The 20,263-nt window shown below is 39.0% G+C and overlaps 2 pseudogenes across 1 annotated transcript in view; one reads left to right on the top strand and one right to left on the bottom strand.

Moving 5' to 3' along the window:
• Window positions 1-535, bottom strand: part of LOC148727004 (uncharacterized) — a 1,660-nt pseudogene extending 1,125 nt beyond the window's left edge.
• Window positions 536-3,184: 2,649 nt separating this feature from the next.
• Window positions 3,185-20,263, top strand: part of LOC148727003 (scavenger receptor cysteine-rich domain-containing protein DMBT1-like) — a 50,623-nt pseudogene continuing 33,544 nt past the window's right edge. Inside the window, exons 1-7 of the transcript XR_015989459.1 lie at window positions 3,185-3,462; window positions 5,883-5,921; window positions 6,695-7,006; window positions 7,513-7,830; window positions 9,670-9,981; window positions 10,488-10,805; window positions 14,130-14,444. The product of XR_015989459.1 is annotated as a scavenger receptor cysteine-rich domain-containing protein DMBT1-like (transcript). The remainder of the gene's footprint in view (window positions 3,463-5,882; window positions 5,922-6,694; window positions 7,007-7,512; window positions 7,831-9,669; window positions 9,982-10,487; window positions 10,806-14,129; window positions 14,445-20,263) is intronic.

The raw sequence follows: 20,263 nt of genomic DNA, 5'->3' as shown, positions 1-20,263 counted from the left end.
CTTGGCAGCAAGGCGGGAGAAGTAGGAAGAGATCTGCTGTGGGTTCAGGACTCTGCAACGTGGAAAATTCCAGCACCGTCAGGTCCTTGGGCACGTCTCATCTCTCTTGCATCTACTTCCCCATCTAATTTTCTACCTGACGTTTGGCCAATATTGAATTTGACATCAAGGTATGCCTTTTGCTTCTCACTAAGCCTGTAGGCCTTCTTGGTTGACTTAAGAGCCCAGTCTTCCTTATTACAACAATCAGTTCGACGTTCACTTCCTGGAACTGGTTGCAGAGTTGATATAGTTCTCACACCTTCTTCCAATGCTGATTTATATGCGATTTTGGCCAGGTCTAGCAAAGATCTCTTCTCTAAAGACTTTGTGCATTTTTCTGAGGACAGGTGTTTCTCTAAGGCAGAATGCCTTTGAAAAACTCTCACGCACCCGTCTTGAGGGCAGGCAAATGCTGCTGTTTCATCATAAGCAATCTCTTCATGCGTCTTAGAGACTTCAGGTTTCTCTGTAGTCTCCGACTCCGTCTGCTTGGGCTGCTTTTTGCTGAGCGATTTAAAACCCCCGTGGAAAATGTTGACCCCATCCAGCGATAACTACACCCTGAAAATAGAATGATGTTGTGGTCTTCAAAAGATTACGTAAAGAAGACGCTGTTAAATTGTGGTAATTGTTTTATGCAATTTTGCAAAGAAAATTCGGTACGACAAAGACCATGCATGTAAAAAAAATATTACTAAGTTAATTGTAAATTGACTAAAGTGAGACTGGCTAACGGATCTGACCGACAGGAATAAAAGGAGAACTGTGAGCGGGAAGGAAGCGATCAATTAACAAACACATGCTCGACAAGAGAAAGAAGAATCGATGGATGCAAGGTCAGACGGTCGGGTTGACTCACCCACGAACACGGGTGTGGTCGAGTATGGACGGGGGACTTGCGCGCGGACAGGTAGCAACTCCCCGGGAGATTGCAACATATCAAAAATATGCTACTTGTCAACACAGTATGTAGCTCACTGGCACTGACCGGAAGATTGCTTCTCTAATCTGATATCTTTCCCACTCCCGATTCCATAGGCACGCCAAGCTGTAATGCTTTCGGGGTTGAACTTAAGATTGTTGAGCTTGCTGATGCCGGGAATCTTCCTTGCCTCATCAATGACGAAATCCTCCATGCTGTCTAATTGCAACTACTCTCACTCCTTCGACGCCTCCGTGGGAAAGAAGAGCTTCTTGGAACTGACTTCCTATCGTTGCCTTCGTTTATGTAGACCCTTACGTGGCCTTTACATTTTGCCGCAAGTCTGTCTGCGGCATCTTTACCTCCCTGCGGGTAAGAAAAGTCAATTCCTATAACCTGGACACCAGTAGATTCTGCAATGGCTGGACACACTAGGATCGTACAGGATGAATGATAACAACCGGCGTTGTCTTGCCTGAAATATGCCTTCGTTACTTTTCCGTGTTCAGCTTTAGGGTCTTCAGAACATCCTGCATGATAGCCACAACTTCACGACTTCCTTGACTGCACAACTGGATGTCATGGGTGAATCCCTGCCATTCAAGAAGGCCATTTATGCGACGATAGATTTTCACACAAATATTTCTCGGAAAGTTCTTTAAAAAATGTGATAACAGATTCCTCGATAGATTTTTATATTGTTCTTTCATTCAAGATTTTTAAAGCAGAAATAAAAGAATTTGAGGCGATTCTTTATTTACCTGAACATGTTAAGCGTCACGGCTCAGGTCACGCTCAGATCAATAAACTTGATAAATTTTTCTGTGTATTTTCGACAAACTGACTCTATAATTAGCTTGAAAGGAACAACGAATTCTGCGCGCTTACTAACTACCGAGACGAGACTTAATTTCCAACGGCCAAACTTTCCAGGTGTATAGTTTGATAAATGAGCTCTCGTCTGATATGGTTTTAATGTCGAAATTTTAGTACCAGGTGTCGTTTAAACCGGTCAAAGTTAGCCTTCATTTTGTCTCACAAAAAGACGTGCAAAATACACCTTTATAAAAACGGCGATAAAACCCATACCAATGAGAATTACGAAAAAATTTTTAGATGCTTTTATTGTGCAGTGAGATTATAATTACTGTGCAAATTTTGATGGTGAATGGACTTGTTTAGCGCTGCCAACATCATTCTAAAGTTGAGTTACGATTTGACCGTTTAGGCAAGGCGAAAACGGCTATTTTAGCGAATTTTCAAACTTTTTTAAATTTCAGCCGGAAAAAAAATCGCTGGAACTTTAAAATATTTTTTTTCGAAACTAGTTCACAGAAAGGGATGTTTTGGTAAAATAAAAAAAAATTCGAATTTTCGTCACTGATTTTCGATCCTCGAAATATTCTGGCGGCTTCTCTTAATGACGTATGTAAACATCAGATCGTAGACGCTCGCGCGAGCACACGCAATTGTCAGCGGTAGCTGTAACAGATCATGAGCAAATGTCGATCTTATAGAATCCAGATTTTTAAATACGCGAGAACGCGCGTGGAAATTGCTAAACTCACGAAAGCTATTGCATGAAAATAAGTCCGGTGACCCCTTCTTTTTATTGTTCCAATATGATAATAACGTCGAAAGGAATCATCAGAAAAAAAAATAGGAAATTCTACGGAAGGAAATTTGCGAGGTGTGAAAATTGCCTTTTTTTTATAGATTTTCTGAAATTCTGCTCCACAGAATTTTTTTTAAAATCTTTCTGCACTTCCTTTTCAAGTGCCAAATGCAATCACTGAAAAAAAAACACGGGGTCATCAAGTTAGTTTTCAAATTATTTAAGCCACAAGCTGTAAAATGCGTCTGAATAAGCCTACGATAGCGTTGCCATGGAAACTGCTAGTGACGAAATGACACCTATTTTTGAATAACCAATGATTACATAACTTAATCCTGTAAAAGTGTTCAACTGGCCTTGGTCAGTCTTTTTGTTGTACTCTTTCAAAGTTTAAAACCATCAAAAAGATGAAAACTGTTGCCAGCCACCTTAAGCCTGAAAGGCAATGGACTCTGAAACCGTTGGCTGAGGGGAGACCTCTATTTGTCTAAATATGGGCAACTACCCCAAAAATGGAAATTTCTTTTTTCTTACTCGCAGAAAAATTGTGTTGTACGTTGTTGAAAGTCTTCATCCCTGATTCAACTGCAAAGAGGGAAAGTTCGTGTTTGAACGCTTTGAATATAATCGGTGGGTGTTTCGGAAAACTGTTTCAAGCTACCTTAAATCGACGTGCTACCTTCAATTTTATACACTTATACTGTATATCATTTCAAAGGGAATTGATTTGTATATGCTACAGACGTTTTATTGTGCGCCCTGAATAAGAGTGACTTACTACTGAAAAAAGGAACTCGGTGTTGTGGAATGCGAAACTGATTACTCATCAGGATGTTTAAAGCATTGAGAATGAAGCTTGGAGCATTGATATTTCTTCTTGGAAGTAAGCACTTTTCATTATGATAAGTTCATTTTTTTTAAAAAAAATTTATTCAAACTCTTTTGTGGCTTAAGAGCTCTATTGCATGATGATTAATGAGGGCGATACCAGAATGCGTTATCGCGCGATAAATATTAAGAAGGTCAAATCTACTATACGATCAACCTTATTAGCAAGGCAAGCTCAGGAGGACTGGCAACCGCACCGCATTGCGTTTGCCCCTATGTACGCCTGTGCGTTTCTTTCAAGGATCATTCGCGCGACTTCAAAGGTATTTTACAGGTGGCTGATACCTCGAATTACTTAGTTTTTCTTTCTCATACACAAATTTCTTAAACTCAGAAAATTTCATAAATCTTTCGACAAGACAATGAAGGTAATTTCTGTATGGCGTCAGCCATGCGTCTGAACTGGTCTCAAACAATTTCCTGAAAGCATAAATTTCGGTAGAAAGTGCGACGTACATATTTTATTCATTATAGGCAAAACTTGGGAAAACGAACAAGTTGTTTGGTTCAGTAAACTACGCAGATGCTATTTGCACATAAACAGATTATTCTTTATTATAATGTATATAAAGGAAGCTTGCGCCGTTTCGAATTTTCTGTATTACAGTGTTCGATACATGAAAGTGGAGCGCGATATATTTTGATTTAGAAAAAATACAACAACTACGCTTTCATCCCTACAAGCCTGTTTCGTGATTGCTTACTCATCAGGGGATTTTATTATATATAGTTTTTTTTTTGCACGTTCGGATTTGGCTGAAACAGCCTACTTAATCAGAATACAGATGCACAGCGTAACGGTGTTACGCCATCAGCCAATTTGTACAAAGGCCAACTACTTTCCGGACTTCTCTCTCCATTCTTTTTTCCACTGACCCATATGTCTTGCATTTCCTGTATGACGAGTATGAAAACGATCACTTGGCCTCAATTGATACAGAACAACCAGTATATAACAACCAGTATATAACAGTACACATTTGAAACTGAAATTTAAAAGCGAGGTAAGCTCAGGTTATTGATGAAAACACTGTGCCGGCAAATAGCAGCAGAAGAAACAAAGAAAGGTTTATAAACATGCCAAGCGCCGAAATTTCTGAAACTTTAACAAAAGTACGGATGAAAAACTTTGAAGAGAAAACTGGGTAGAATGACCGAGTTTTTGAAGGTTTTCACGCTTCGAGATTATAATAAGTTTAAGTACGATAATTAAATTCAAATAAAGCTAACACTCGTTAGATACAGTTTCGTGTTGAAAAACAAAACAAAACAAGAATAGTGACAGCATGCTGACTTGCAGAACTATTTCACTTTATGAGCTATTTCATTTTATGAGCTATTTCATTTTATGAGCTATTTCATTTTATGAGCTATTTCAGTTTATGAGCTATTTCAAATTAGAAACTATTTCAGTTTGGGAGCTAGTACAGCCTTGATGGTTTCATATTTAGTCTTATTTTATCGATCAAATCATTTGAACCATTCCATCAATAGTTATCAATAGTTATGACTGGCTTATTATAGCTTGCATTGTAATGGTAATAGGACTTAGTGGAGTCCAACTCGGTCAGTAATCATACATGATTACAGAACGAATTACAATTTCCAAAAGAAGAATAGCCAAATGATGGAAGAAAGGCAAAATTTGAATAAATGATAGACCGACTAGGGGGGCGTAAATTCTTTAATATCGCTCTGAAGTAAACAAAGTTTGATTTGCGTGATTCAAACCACAACTTTAAATGTGATTGGCCTATTGAACTGTCCGATAACAAACTGTTCAATAACAACTTGGCAGATGAAATAGTAGAAAGTAGAAGTTTTCTAAACCAATGACAATCAAGGAAATTGTCATTTTTTCTGTAATTAATAAGGGTACAGATGCATGCTCACGCCACCTTTGAACGCTTCAAAATAAAATTTGTTTGGAAAATTATACAAATGCGAGGAAAAATTAATGTATTCTTTATCGAACAACATTCTACGCGAATCGGTAAAATGCGGACTAGTAAAAAAGGATAAGTACATTTTGTGTGTAGAAAAAAACTTTGTTCGCGAAGGCTTGCCCAAAACAACACAAGCATGCTTACATTCCCTCATCCAAAGGAATTCTTAGCCATTGATGGCGCACTTAATGGAACCATTTGTATCAGAGTTGGTCCCTTTAGGGGACAAAGAAATTACGGAAACTTGAAACAACTCGCAATAACTGAAGCAAACATAAAAAATGAAATAAAATAATGCTTCAATATTTTGTGAATCAATCGAAAGACCACTCCACTTTAAGTGCCCCTAACAAAGAGAAGTTTGTAGAGAAGCAACAACAATTACCGCCTTGTGATATCTACTATTCATGCACATTACTGGTCTTGTATAAATCAATCCAAAGATAAGACTTCGTGGTTTTTCTTTCAGGTATTTTGATGCCTCTCCCGAAAACAACAAGTCTTACTGGTAAGTGATAGTATTGCTTCAAGAAGAACTGTTGTCGGCAATAGTGACTGAGTCTCGTAAACGTAACCGGATGCAATCATCGCATCCAATTAAAGAGTAGTTGTCAGTCATGTCATATAAATCTGTTCTCGTAACCTGAGTAGTCAGTTTTTCCTTGATGTCATTGACTGTAAGGTAATAACATCACGACAAAACTGAATACTCATTTTTACGTGAACCGGCAGTTGAAAAAAGGCCGCACTTTCGCCAAGCTCGATTTTCGTCTATGGTTTGAGTCACATTTCCTTGTTGAGCTTTAGCTAAGAACTGAATATCAAATAAAGTGCTCATTGAGTCATTTTCTAAATCATCACCGATAATTAAATAGGCGGGTACTTTGTTACAAAACATAGTCCGTCGAATTTTCCTGCATATTATGAAATGGTCACAAACTATTTTTTAGTACACTGAAAAACATCTGCATATCGCTACAATGTGAGACTAATATCGGTAGCAAAATACTAGACCTATTGTCACTAAAAAAGTAACTTTCTCGAAGAGCACATCCAATGTTTCTCCCTGGTACTCTTAATGTCACACACCTCTCCCTTGGCAAAATTTTGCCCTTTTTTCGATTAAACAATAATAAATGAAGGAAGGCGCGTCTAAGGGATCTGCAATAAATATTATATTTCATTTCTAATTACTTCCTTTGAAGTTACTAGGTGAATACTATATATATGTTGACCAGTTTTACAGGAGATTAAAGCTAACTTCTATAATCGCAAAAACAGTTCGTTTGGTGAGCCCCACCAATTCGCCGTTCTATGGTCGTGTTGAAGTGCTGCACAATGGTGCATGGGGAACCATTTGTGACGACTACTGGGAATTGCAAGATGCTGATGTAGTTTGTCGTCAGCTTGGATACGACGGAGCTTTATCAGCACCAGGTGCTGCAGCATTTGGAGAATGAACTGGTCAGATATGGCTGGATGACGTTGATTGTGAAGGAAACGAGACATCAATATCAAACTGCAATCACATAGGATGGGGAGTTGAGAACTGTGGGCATAGTGAAGATGCAGGTGTGGTGTGTTCAAACACAGGTAAAGTAAAGATATGAGCACTTTTAATTACCACCGTTACCAAGTATGAAATAGAGCTAATCAGAATAAGAGAAAGCTTTTGCATTCTCAATAGCATTGCAATTAACCTTTCTATCGAAGAGTATGGGAAGCCCACAACTATGGGCATACTAACGACGGTTGAGTAATCGTCGACCCCCAGCTCAGACGACGATACTCTTATTGAGTACAAAATCTTGGATAAAAAAACTTTTTCTTTTTTCTCTCACTTATGTTCCAATTTTTCCTACCGCGTGATGTTCGCAGTATCTTAAAATAGACTAAGGCTTTGCTGCTGCTTTTCTCAAAGGGAATTTCCAGTGTTGATCAGTTCCTATATTCTCTATGTCTCATCCAAGATCTGTTCAAATGCTATCAGAACTGCAAGGTTTATGTTGGTGTTTGCTCACCATGTCAACAGTTTATTAGACGAACGCTCATCCTTTACAGATAGCTTAATTTTATCCATATACTTACATTGACAACAGTTCGTTTGGTAAGCCGCACCAATTCACCATCATCTTCTGGTCGTGTTGAAGTGTTTTACAATGGTACATGGGGAACCATTTGTGACAACTCGTGGGACTTACAGGACGCTGATGTAGTATGTCGCCAGCTCGGATATGATGGAGCTTTGTCAGCTCCTGGTGATGCAGCATTTGGACAAGGAACTGGTCAGATATGGTTGGATGACGTTACGTGTGAAGGAAATGAGACTTCTTTAGCCCAATGCAGTAGCGGAGGATGGGGAATTCACAACTGTGGACACGATAAAGATGCTGGTGCTGAGTGCCAGCTACCAAGAGGTCAGTCAGTCCAGGAACTTGGAAGCTATCTTTGTTTTTAATCATTTTATTTCTTTAGTTCTCTCGATCCAATCTAATTTCCTGTCTCGTTATTTTCGGAAGCAGGAGACTCACCATTTGAAGCTTAGCAACATAGAACTTTAAATTTGAAAGGCATTGCATGGGAATAATAGATTCAAACCTGTGTAGAAATCTGATCTTTTCAGAGGCTTTCAGTGGGTTTAATCGTCAGGCGTAAAAGAGCCGAAAATTTAGCTGTCAGCGTCAATTTTTAAAGTTAACCGTCAAAATAGCTAGTCAATGTTTACCGTCAGAAGCTTCGGTGTTTCGGATCTAACTATTTTCCCCATTTTTGCTGCTTACTGTGAACAGTTGAGGATCTTATAGATCCTTAATGGATTTTTTAACTGCTAAACCAGTTTCCAGGTTTCCATGTATATCCACTATGTGGTCATGTCTATTATTATTTGCCTAAAATGACAATTTGAAAATATTTTGAAATTTTTAAAATTTTGCCAGTCTAAATTTAAAAAAAAGGCTCCTAGTGTCTAAAGAAACTGTTTGGGGCTGCGTCGGTGGGGGTAACGAAATAATTTGGAAATATCAATAAAGTTGAAATGGTAAATTGACCACTGTAACGATTACGAAAGCTGACGTTTCGAGCGTTCCCTTCGTCGTAGCAAATACAGGAATTGTGGGTTGTGTGTGCTTTTAAAGGCAGAAAATGGAGCTACGTTATTGGTGGGAACATGGCAACGAGAAAAACACGAATAAATTAGTGGAATGAAAAGCGTTCGTTAATCCCCGTGGGATTTAGACTGCCCACAAGGATCAACAAACGCTTTTCATTTCGTAGACCTAATCGGATGCAATCATTGCACCCAATTAAAGAGTAGTTGTCAGTCATGTCATATAAATCTTTTCTTGTATGATGCACGATCCTCGCAGTAGATAGCGCTACTTAAGCAATAGCGAAAATCAGACCTGAAAAAAATCAGGCCTGTACGAGACTCGAACCACTGACCTCTGCGATACTAGTGCAGCGCTCTACCAATTGAGCTAACAAGCCAACTGGGAGCAGGCCGTTAAGTTGATTCGTAATAAACCCGTGAAAGTGATAAATGAGCTACAATGAATATATGAAGATCATATATTTATGATCTTCATATAGTCATTGTATCTCAAATCTGTTCTCGTAACCTGAGTAGTCAGTTTTTCCTTGATGTCATTGACTGTAAGGTAATAACATCACGACAAAACTGAATACTCATTTTTACGTGAACCGGCAGTTGAAAAATGGCCGCACTTTCGCCAAGCTCGATTTTCGTCTATGGTTTGAGTCACATTTCCTTGTTGAGCTTTAGCTAAGAACTGAATATCAAATGAAGTGCTCATTGAGGCATTTTCTAAATCATCACCAATAATTGAATAGGCTGGTACTTTGTTATAAAACATAGTCCGTCGAATTTTCCTACATATTATGAAATGGTAACAAACTATTTTTCAGTACACTGAAAAACATTTGCATATCGCTACAATGTGAGACTAATATCGGTAGCAAAATACTAGACGTATTGCCACTAGAAAAGTAACTTTCTCGAAGAGCACATCCAATGTTTCTCCCTGGTACTCTTAATGTCACACACCTCTCCCTTGGACAAAATTTTGCCCTTTTTTCGATTAAACAATAATAAATGAAGGAAGGCGCGTCTAAGGGATCTGCAATAAATATTATATTTCATTTCTAATTACTTCCTTTGAAGTTACTAGGTGAATACTATATATATGTTGACCAGTTTTACAGGAGATTAAAGCTAACTTCTATAATTGCAAAAACAGTTCGTTTGGTGAGCCCCACCAATTCGCCGTTCTATGGTCGTGTTGAAGTGCTGCACAATGGTGCATGGGGAACCATTTGTGACGACTCTTGGGAATTGCAAGATGCTGATGTAGTTTGTCGTCAGCTTGGATACGACGGAGCTTTATCAGCACCAAGTAATGCAGCCTTTGGAGAATGAACTGGTCAGATATGGCTGGATGACGTTGATTGTGAAGGAAACGAGATATCAATATCAAACTGTAATCACAGAGGATGGGGAGTTGAGAACTGTGGGCATGGTGACGACGCAGGTGTGGTGTGTTCAAAAACAGGTAAAGTAAAGATATGAGCACTTTTAATTACCACCGTTACCAAGTATGAAATAGAGCCAATCAGAATAAGAGAAAGCTGTTGCATTCTCAATAGCATTGCAATTAACCTTTCTATCGAAGAGGATGGGAGGCCCACAACTATGGGCATACTAACGACGGTTGAGTAATCGTCGACCCCCAGCTCAGACGACGATACTCTTATTGAGTACAAAATCTTGGATAAAAGAACTTTTTCTTTTTTCTCTCACTTCTGTTCCAATTTTTCCTACCGCGTTATGTTCGCAGTATCTTAAAATAGACTAAGGCTTTGCAACTGCTTTTCTCAAGGGGCATTTCCAGTGTTGATCAGTTCCTATATTCTCTATGTCTCATCCAAGATCTGGTCAAATGCTATTAGAAATGCAAGGTTTATGTTGGTGTTTGCTCATCATGTCAACAGTTTGTTAGACGAACGCTCATCCTTTACAGATATCTTAATTTTATCCATATACTTACATTGACAACAGTTCGTTTGGTAAGCCGCACCAATTCAGTATCATCTTCTGGTCGTGTTGAAGTGTTTTACAATGGTACATGGGGAACCATTTGTGACGACTCATGGGACTTACAGGACGCTGATGTAGTATGTCGCCAGCTTGAATATGATGGAGCTTTGTCAGCTCCTGGTGATGCAAAATTTGGACAAGGAACTGGTCAGATATGGTTGGATGACGTTACGTGTGAAGGAAATGAGTCTTCTTTAGCCCAATGCAGTAGCGGAGGATGGGGAATTCACAACTGTGGACACGATAAAGATGCTGGTGCCGAGTGCCAGCAACCAAAAGGTCAGTCAGTCCAGGAACTTGGAAGCTATCTTTGTTCTTAATCATTTTAGTTCTTTAGTTCTCTCGATCCGATCTAATTTTCTGTCTCGTTATTTTCGGAAGCAGGAAACCCACCATTTGAAGCTTGGCAAGAAAGAACTTTAAATTTGAAAGGCATTGCATGGGAACAATGGATTCAAACCTCTGTAGAAATCTAATCTTTTCAGAGGCTTTCAGTGGGTTTAACCGTCAGGCGTAAAAGGGCCGAAAATTTAACTGTCAGCGTCAATTTTTAAAGTTAACCGTCAAAATAGCTAGTCAGTGTTTACCGTCAGAAGCTTCGGTGTTTCGGATCTAACTATTTTCCCCATTTTTGCTGCTTACTGTGAACAGTTGAAGATCTTATAGATCCTTAATGGAGTTTTTAACTGCTAAACCAGTTTCCAGGTTTCCATGTATATCCACTAGGTGGTCATGTCTATTATTATTTGCCTAAACTGACAATTTGAAAATATTTTGAAATTTTTAAAATTTTGCAAGTCTAGATTAAAAAAAAAAAACTCCTAGTTTCTAAAGAAACTGTTTGGGGCTGCGTCGGTGGGGGTAACGAAATAATTTGGATATATCAACAAAGTTGAAATGGTAAATTGGCCACCGTAACGATTGCAAAAGCTGACGTTTCGAGCGTTCCCTTCGTCGGAGCGAATAGAGGAATTGTGGGTTGTGTGTGCTTTTAAAGGCAGAAAATGGAGCTACGTTATTGGTGGGAACATGGCAACGAGAAAAACACGAATAAACTAGTGGAATGAAAAGCGTTCGTTAATCCCTGTGGGATTTAGACTGCCCACAAGGATCAACAAACGCTTTTCATTCCACTAATTTATTCGTGTTTTTCTCGTTGCCATGTTCCCACCAATAACGTAGCTCCATTTTCTGCCTTTAAAAGCACACACAACCCACAATTTCTCTATTCGCTCCGACGAAGGGCTAACGCTCCAAAGGTCAGCTTTTGTAATCGTTACGGTGGCCAGTTCACCATTTCAACTTTGTTGATATATCCAAATTAGATTTAATAAAGGCTTGCAAACTCATTGGAAAACTTATTAATTCAGGCCAGTGGCCACGCCACCCAGCGTTATTCCCGCCTTTCGGTCAAGTCAGAAGTGGACTAAAGTGGAAGTCAGAGTGTGGCCTCCGATTTCTGTGCCTGCTGGGAAAAATTTCGTTACATGAGCATCGCTACTTTGTTAGTCTATTTAAAAGAAGTGAAAAAGAAACTTTCAGTAGCCGCTTTAAAGGAAGAAACGGTCGCTGTCAGCGTTTCTTGTCGGCTACACAAGGCTTTGAAAATAAGTATCCCGCGAACCGCAGGTGGTCAATCCGAAAGGTACAACTTAGCGACTGAATGCAGATTAGTTTTATTAATCAGGTAAAACACCTTCAGGCGTTTCTTAACCCCTTGTCCTTGCATTTTCGGTTTTCCAACTTAAGAGTTGAATTCTTTTCTTCCGATTTTAATACAACAACAGTTATCTTGGCATTTGTACCGAATATTTAGAACTACTTATTCGTAGTTGCGTGTAACAGTTTGTCGTATTTCCGGCCCCTCCCCCAAAGATTGCTGAACAAGAGAAACGTAAAAGTTTAGAGTAGAGAGACTGGGAGACCATAGGTATCACATAAGCTCGTAATCTTGATTTAGATTTTGGTCCAACATTTTAAAACTGGAGACCGCTCACACGAAACAGCCGAGGTGTTACAAGTTTTCAAGCTCCTTCGAGCTGGTTTTTTTTCGACGCTGCTTTTCGCTGGTTCGTTCGAGCTTTTTTTCGCTGGGCTGTCTTACCTAAGGTATTCCCAGTACAGCAAAAATGCCTTCTTTTGCTCATTGCTTCCTATGCAAATCCGGGGGTTAAAAATTCGTAGTCAAATCTGTTACAGTTGCTTAGGGTTGCGAAGTCGCACTTAGCGCGAGCAAACAATATCAAGGTACATAACTTCGTCCGTTAGACCTAAAATTTTACCGTCAGTCGCCAAAGCTACCCCCCATTGAGACCCTCTTTTCAGACTTCATTCTTCACCACCTCTCCAGCTAGAGTTCACCTGTGCGACGGAGCATTTTGTTACTTGCTATCATCCAATGGTGAAAGTATATATCTATCTCATTTATTGTTGAAAACGTACTCATTTAGTTGCGGTAGGGATCTTTAATATATCAAAGTTCAAAAACTCAATCAGTTAAGATATTTTATCGGCTCTAAGACTATGTAAAACTTCAAGGTATTTGCTTAAAGGAAAACAACAAAAACAGGCAACAAAAGAGTAGAACGTTTGAGCCATGATCTCGTTGCAGGGCTTCTTGTCTAAACTGCAACTGAATTCCCAACTCGACTCAGTCTTTATACAGCGTTTACCCTTCCATATTTCGTTTCGCATTTTGTGATTCATTGCAAATGGAAGAAAATAACTCTTTCCTAACTGGTGAATAATGAATAAGCAATGAGGTTGTAGACCATAATAAGGTTTCTGAGCTCATTCATCAACTTATAGATAAACCCTGTTTAAAACTTCTAAAGTACCACTCAAAACATCGACCTCGGTTTACATCGAATAGGACGCCCAACTTTATTCATTATTGAACAGCCCCAAATTCGAATAAGTGAGCTTGTGGACTCAGACACCGCACTCAGATGCCCATTTAGTTATGGTCTTTCCCAATACAGTTCCAGGAAGACATCTTCATAGCGGTTTTCAACAATTAATGCATTCGGGTCGGAACATGAAGAGTTCGTCATTTTGAATCAAGACCGTTTTTAGGTCGTTCCAAAGTCGAAATTAACGGCTAAGCAAAAAGAGAGAGGAACGGCTTATAGCCGTTCTAATTTGAAGTAGCCGCTCTTAATTGATTCACACACCGAATGTTTTAAGCATTTAATCCATTTAGTATCAGTTTGTTTATGAAAAATTCGGTGTTTAAAACGATGCCAAAATAAGTCCAGGAAACACAAACTAATGTTGGAAAGTCTTTTTGTTTGAATTTTCAAAAGATTGCAAGAAGTGCTTCGTTGTTCATTTTCCGGCTTCGATGCATCCATGTGATTTCAGGCATAATACTCAAGGCAATACTCAAGGCAATACTCAAGGCTCAAGGCAGAAAATTTCACCCTAAGAATCATTCTGAAATATGACAAGAAATGTGTGAGATAATTATCAGAATAGCAATCTCAAAATGTGACTACCATAATCCGTTTCTAGAGAACGGACCATTAATTGTCTTGCTTGTATTACATAGAGTGATTTTGTTACGTTTACGCGATGTAAACTGAATGTCTTCTATAGACACAGTTCGTTTGGCGAGTCCAAACGATGCACCATTCTTGGGACGCGTTGAAGTACATCATAGTGGTACATGGGGAACAATATGTGGGGACTACTGGGACCTAAAGGATGCTGATGTGGTTTGTAATCAGCTCGGATACGATGGAGCTTCTTTAGCCCCTAGATCTGCAGCATTTGGAGAAGGAACAGGCCCAATATGGCTGAATAGAGTGCGGTGTAGAGGAGATGAGAAATCAGTTTCACAATGCAGTCACGCCGGATGGGCAGGTCATGACTGTGGTCATGACAAGGATGCTGGAGTGGTTTGCCGCCAGATAAAAGGTAACTTCGATGCTGCACACGCTCTTATCTATATAATCTTAACTTTTTCCACTGTTCAGATTGCAGAACCTAAGCGGATAAGTCATTTTTTTCATACTATGTGACAGCATTCTTAGCCACCATTTGAATACATGCCACGCAAAAGCTTAAAAATTATCACAGACGAAAAATTAGTTAAGAAATTGTTCGCCTTACCATCTCTTGCAATGCTGTGTAACGCAGAGGTAATTTCAAGCTGCACTTTTTGTCTTAGAATGGCAATTACCATCATTCTGTTTTGTTGACAATTTTCAGTGAAAATATATTCAAGCCCATCTTTCGAAATGTCAGGGAACCTTTTTGATGTAGACAACCTTAACATTATGCCAATTAATCTGTTGGTTAAGCTTTGTCCTTGATTTTTAGTAGGTTTTACTCGAATTGATCAAATAACTTTAAAACTAGACCAATCAGCATTTTTCCCTAATTTATGGGTCAAGTGCCGCTTCAGGTAAACCATAAGGCCAAGAGAATATCAACTGAGAGAACTTATCCCCGCGACCTCTGATAATTTGTTTACGTCTATTTATAAATTTCGCGCAACGCTGGGAAGTTGTCTTATTTATACCGTCCCATGATCTGTAGATGGCTCTGTCTCTGGGTCGAGGGTTAAGGCAAAAATTCAAATAGCTACAAAAGCATAGAGGTCAGCAATTAACGGCACTGACTTGAGTTCGAAATTAAGAAATCATCAAATTCCAGCAGGTTTGCTTTCTGTATTCTGGAAAATGTTTTATGTCATCATTATCATTTTAACCATATTTTCCAAGAAAAGTTTTGGTAAAATATTGAAACACACGCGAATGATTTACAAAAACATATTTTCGTACTGAATTCCTTTGCCCGCGAAGGTGTGAATAGCCAATTATAACATTCAACTTTAATGCCTCCCGAAGGATTTCGTGCGGCAAAACATCCTAGTTTCGTTTGCAAAACATCCTAATTTTGCAAAACATCCTAATTTCGTTTGCACGTGGAGATCTTTGCTACCTGTCTGCGTCAAACAAAATATGAATGGAGAAAGATAAAAAAGGACGAGAGGACATGGGTGAAAATAAAATAGAAGCTCGGCTATCAGCATAAGAAGTAAAAGAATTCGACGCGAAATAGCGATGGGAAAACTTTGGAAGCAGAAAAATACCCTTCTTCGTTTTTAAGCGAATGTGCCTTCTTTGAACGAATTAATAGGGTGTGTAAATTTAATGGGTTGCCTTGAAATTTGGTCCGAAAACTCCCAAGACACCAACTGACGCCACCGACGAAATACGCATCGGTAAAATTTTGATCAACAAACTTGACAGATAGAATGCAAAGCGACCAATGCGGAGATCGGAAACACCCCACTCGGTTCTGAAGCCCCTCAGGATTGAAAGTGTGCAGAAGTTTTATTTGTACAGTCAGATTTGATATGCAACTAATTCTCTCAAAGAAATATCGCCCATTTCGTATTGTCGCACTCCATTCGGTTTACGATTGATACAATGAGAACTCCTTTTTCTCAGTTCCGGAATGAAATAATTTCAAGACCTTCCAAGTGACTTCAGACTTTGTAAGGTTTGAAGGGTCTTTAAGTAAGTTAAAACTCTTCTGCACACAAACATTCCTTTTCAACCACTTAGCCGGTCAAAATGTCGGAAAGAAGATCGTCAGAAAACAACAAACTTGTGGAGAGCCCTCTAGGACGATATATTGTTTTTTCATTTTTGTTGCGTCGATTGCAATTGGCTCCGATTAAATGATCAGAAAAGAATGTTCTTATGTCCTCTTTTCAATTAGGTTATCAGAGATATCTAATGTAAGCATACCTTAGAAATCCAAGCGAACATGTACACGAACTGGTTGCCCGGATCTAGAGACCGTAATCGGGGTAATATCGTCATACTATCGATCAGAAAAGTCGTTTTGTGAGTCTTTGTCATATTCGTCTACATATGTTCGCACCTCAGCAATTGTCACTTCGATGATACAGACGTCAACAAATGTGGCATCTGTCACATTCCAACCTTCTGTAGTAGTTTAAACGGCTCCTTTGTCGCTGCTGAGCCCTACTGGCTGATCTCCACAGTTAAAAATTGTTCCCTAATCCCAAATTTGGTGGAGTGTTGTTGCTTCGTGTGGACGGTCGGTGTTAAAGCCCCTGCCATGTCTTTGGTAGTTTCTTCCCGAACTGTCCTTTACCTCAACGGGCGATACTTCTCCCCAAATTCTTTCATAGAACTTTCAGTCACGGGGTTGATTTCCGCTAAAGCCAAAGGCGCTTAAAGTTGACATTTTGCAAACTCCCTGCTGGTCTGAAGGACAGGATATAGTAGGAATTTTCATAAGTAAAATACTTGGGTGCCCATTTTGTCAGTCTGTTCAACGAATCCTTGGTAAATATTCCCAAGTGAAGGGAGTACTTCGATGCGATGAAGGTCTCATGCTTAAGAACAAGTCTCTGTAAGAAACAAACATCTTGGGAAATGAAAAATTTCAAGCCCCCTTCAAATTTTACATGCAGTAAGAAACTCAGCGGGGGAGGTGCGCAAAAATACCCTCTTTAAAGGTTGCAACACCTTGCTGCCATGGCAACAATGGCTGCTTGTTCGAGGTCTGGACCTCATTTTCAATCAAAAACGTCGCAAAAAAAGTGTAAAATATTCATTTTTTTATCTCAAGCTAAATACAACATTAAAAAGTGGTACTTCTACCATACATAGTGACATTATTCGTCTTTACTTTGAGGCATTCAATTTTCCCCGGGAGGGAATGTGAACACACCAATAGATTATTTATCTCGGTACACTTTCGGTCATTTTTGTTGTAAGGTAAAAGAGGGAAAACTTTCATCTGAATTTCTCCAAAAGTGCACCGGTTCTGGAAATGAAACTACCCACCTAGTTGGTCATAATATTTTAGTTTTACATATGTAAAAGTCTCTGTTGGCCGGCCTCTACTTTCCATAGGGCCAATTCGCGAACGAAGCTCAAAAATCAGGTATTACATAATTTGGGGATGTTTACACTTCATGTTCATCGCGTGCATATCATCCAGATTCCGAGTGCTACGCCTTCTTTCACGGAAATTTCAGCAATTCGAAATCCTCTGACGATACACTGTTATACTTGTATATCATTGGACACATGCTAAAGTAGGCTGATCCATACGAAACTAAGAAGACGAGAAATGAACATTTTTCGATATTTCGGCAGATTTCCGCGCATTCTGAAGTAAAAACAACCAAACCAGAAAGAGGAAAAACTTGATTGAACGTTCGTAAGCACTGAGAATCCAGGAGCATAAATCGCAACCTGTCAGCGGTAGTACTCAATGTAAAACGCAGTAGCAATAACAGCAATTTGCACGACTCGCGCGAGAACCATCACAAAGCGGAGATTTTGAACAACTCGGTATCCCAGCAGTACAGAAAATGGAACAGGGATTTCATCACAATCTATTCCAAAAAATTTACTTTTTTCAGGGAGTCTTTTGCATGCTCGAACATTATGTTGGCCTTGAGATTTATTTCCCTTGATAATACGAAGCTCTAGTAAGTGCCTACAAAATTACAAAGGTTCTTCTTTTGGTGTCGCTTGGACCGAAGAGTACAGATTTGAAATAACTAATGCGTCACTGATGAACCAGCGGGCACAATATTCTCAGTTATTAGTTTGATAATCTCCACAGATAAACGTTATTGGACAGAACGATCTCCTTTTCTTCCTGATGAGCCGGCCACCTCACGTGTAAATCACCGGGAAATTGTGTTATATTCATCTTTCTTTAAGCCTTTAAAAGATATCAGGGAGAAAATTATGGAAAATGATTGTGATGAAATCGCCGTTCTTTTTTCCTGAAGGACCTAAAGCAATCCAGATTACATATTAACCATGGGGAGTTTCGTTCTGGTGACGAGTTGCGATTCGCGTGTGGATAATAAGTAGTTTGAAAGGTGGAACTATCACATTATGCTTTCGTTAAATCTTTTATTTCGAACTTTGTTATGAGTTTTTCTTTATCAAGATATGGAAGAAAATATTGATTGATTTGATTACACGGCGGCAGTGTTAAGTCTCTCCTCGTCATATCTTGAGCAAATTTTCTAGTAGTTGTTGCGGTATTTTCACAACCGACAGAAAAATACAACTCAGCTGTTTTATTAACTGACCTAATAATCTTACTGCGGAGCGATATCTACACCCAGTGCAATAATAATAGTATTCTTATCTTAGCGCCCTCTATGAAACTATAACCTCAATAAACTATAATGTCAGTGTACCACTGCACAACTCATAGTTCTCTTCAAACATCCTTGTAGCTTATCGATGTCCACAAAAACTTTTCTCAAAGTAGCTTTCCACACGGCTGACGATTCCATTAACAACAAAAATTCCAACGACTGTCTCTATCTGGCTCTCTAACAACACTAGCTTCTCTGGGCTCTTGGCGACAGCACTAACTCTATTGACACTCCGTGACAACACACTGTTTTACAATACACTGTCTCTGCTTTAAACGAAAGGCTAACTTAAACCTATCGCGAATCATTATATATGTTTTACAAAATGTTCTAGAATATTCCAGGGATCTGTAATACAACTAATTTTAGTATCATTACATCGCTAGCTATCGCATAATAACAAAATATGCTGACTAAAGGTTCTACAAAGTTCCACTAAGAGTTCTTAATGAGTCAGTGTGGCTAAGCGTTCCAGAAACTTCCTCAGTTCTATTTTTAGTAATTCTGTAACACAACCCAATCTAGAAAATACGGGTGCTCTCCATAACACAGTTTTCTTACAGTTTTCAAATCATTCGAAATATCTCAGTTCCCATCACTAGGATATGACAACTACCCTGATCTGCTCTTTTTAAGGAGATGCATAGGTCATACAATTTGCGATTGTTGCACCGCTGACAAGTTACAATTCTCAGACTCCTCAGACGCGGCCTTAGAGTCTCATTATTTACTAGCGTTCAATCGAGATTTTCCTCCTTTTTTTTTTGGGTTGTTTTTACTTCAGAATACGCGAAAATCTGCTGAAATATCGAAAATTTCCATTCCTCGTCGTTCTTTGGAGCGACCGATGTAAAACTTCACGGAGAAATACAGCATTACGCCACCTTGATAACGTACAGGTTTATGATAAATCACCGGTGTTAGGATAGTTTCTTGTAGATCAGCCCACTCTAACATGTGTCCAATGACAAGTATAACAGTGTATCGTCAGAGGATTTTGGGTCGCTCAAATTTCAGTGAAAGAAGGTGTGGCACTCGGAATCTGGATGATATACACACGATTTGAGGTATGTGTTTGTAGCTACGTCGAGTAGCCTCCCATGAAGGCTGATCAATCTTTTAAAAAGATGACAGCCAGAAGCGAGATTTCTCTTCGTGATATTGCTCGAGAATTTTACATATTTAAAACTAGAATATTATAACCAACTAAGTGGGTAGTTTCAGTTCCAGAACCGGTGCACTTTTGGAGAAATTCAGATGACCGAAATTATACCGAGATAAGTAATCTATTGGTGTGTTAAAATTCACTACAGGGAAAATTGAATGCCTCAAAGTAAAGACGAATAATGTTACTATTTATGGTAGAAGTACAAATTTGTAATGTTGTATTTAACTTGACATAGAGAAATAAACATTTTACACTTTTTGTGATGTTTTTGTATGAAAATGAGGTCCAAAGCCTTGAACAAACAGCCGTTGTTACCATGGCAAAAAGAGTGCTGCAACCTTTAACAAGGGTATTTTTGTGCATCCCCCTCAGTGCCTAACTGCATGCAAATTT

This window comes from Stylophora pistillata, chromosome 7, assembly GCF_964205215.1.
Source record: "Stylophora pistillata chromosome 7, jaStyPist1.2, whole genome shotgun sequence".
In the NCBI taxonomy this organism is placed as follows: Eukaryota; Metazoa; Cnidaria; class Anthozoa; order Scleractinia; family Pocilloporidae; genus Stylophora; species Stylophora pistillata.
The sequence above is the reverse complement of the archived record's forward strand: the minus strand, read 5'-3'. Positions and strand labels throughout refer to the sequence as shown.